Below are 1574 nucleotides of genomic sequence, written 5' to 3'. Positions count from 1 at the left end.
CCGAACCGAGCCACCGGATCACGCTCGCTGCGCTTTTTTTCTAATCGATCACAACCTGCGTGTATTCGCTTTTACACCGTTATGACAAACACTGTTTTGATACAATATATATATATATATATAGTATGTGTGTGTGTATATATAATTATATATATATGTATATGCGAATGAGAAAGAATGTGACAGTGAAAGCAAAAGATATTTTCACACAAAGATCACTACCGTTTGTCCACGATCTTCACAATCGTGTCCCTATGTGACTAATGTGACAGTAGTGACACCGACGAGATTCACGAGATACTATTGTAAAGACAGCCGGCCTTGGACAAATTTTCGTGACTATATTCAATGTCTCTATAGGAGTCCTCTATTTTGATTATATCAATGGAGATCCGGGGATAATAGAAGAACGGTGATATTATCAATAATCGATACAAATTTGCAATTTTTAACACAAAATATTTGGATAATACATTATTAAATTCATTTTTTATAATTTAAATACTGCATAATAAGTATGCACACTTTTAATGCTTTGATATTTTATATGTTGCTGAAAAATTATAATTTTTTCTTTACAATTATCATCTGCATGATAATCAAACTCGGATGATAACATTAAAATTTCAGTTTTAAATAAAATAAATCATGAAATTAGTACTACATTGGCTGTGTTCCAAATTTTCTGCCAACACAGAAAATGCTACAGTTTACGTTACGTGCACTATAGATTTTCAATACTGGCAGTAAATTTTGGAACACAGCCCCATTATCAATTTCTTATGCCTACTGCACACTGGACGTGACGAGCGATATCCAATGGGCGTGTTCAAGTCGCAAAGCGGCTAGCCTACTCGCCGACCAAATGAATATGGTTGGTTGTTGCTCATAGATCCAACTAATGGCCCACACAATGGGTGCATTCAGTACCATAACATTTGACAGTAAAATACGAACATGGCCTAGTACGCTCATAAAGTATCCGATGTAAACTGAGCCATTGGGTGCATTCAGTACTAAGACTGCTCACTGAGCGCTCAGTGAGCGGCTGTAGTATTGAATGCACCCAATGGCTCAGTTTACATCGGATACTTTATGAGCATACTAGGCCATGTTTGTATTTTACTGCCAATTGATTGCCAGTACTGAAAATCTATAGTTCCCGATACGTACACCCACGGTAATTGATTCTGTCCCTCGGAAATTTTCGCAAAATGAAAAGTGACCACCTTTCTATGCTTCCTGAAAGCTTGCTAAATAATATTTGCGCTTTCTCGCACTCCACGCCAAGATCCTTTTGCCACTGTCTTTCGTTCACATCTGCTGTATTTATTTATTTAAAACTCCCGAAAATTCAGGTTATTTCGTCTTTACGTCAAATGTCGTTGTAAGCGGACGTAAGGTTTAGTCGTGTCGTTAATCGTGCATGGATTGTGAACATTAATGTAGAAAGGTGGTCACTTCTCATTTTGCGAAAATTTCCGAGGGACAGAATCAATTACCGTAGGTGTACAATATATTGTACTAACAACTGGCAGTAAAATTCATGGCATATACAAAAACGTAATGGCTCC

The 1574-nt window shown here is 37.0% G+C and overlaps 1 protein-coding gene across 2 annotated transcripts in view; it reads right to left on the bottom strand.

Annotated features, from left to right (window-relative positions):
* Nucleotides 1–1574, bottom strand: part of cta (Guanine nucleotide-binding protein subunit alpha cta) — a 24027-nt gene that overhangs the window by 9589 nt on the left and 12864 nt on the right. The window lies entirely within an intron of this gene.

This window comes from Mycetomoellerius zeteki, unplaced genomic scaffold (assembly GCF_001594055.1).
Source record: "Mycetomoellerius zeteki isolate Tzet28-1 unplaced genomic scaffold, Tzet1.0 scaffold364, whole genome shotgun sequence".
Taxonomy (NCBI): Eukaryota; Metazoa; Arthropoda; class Insecta; order Hymenoptera; family Formicidae; genus Mycetomoellerius; species Mycetomoellerius zeteki.
This window is presented reverse-complemented; position numbering and strand designations above follow the sequence as displayed.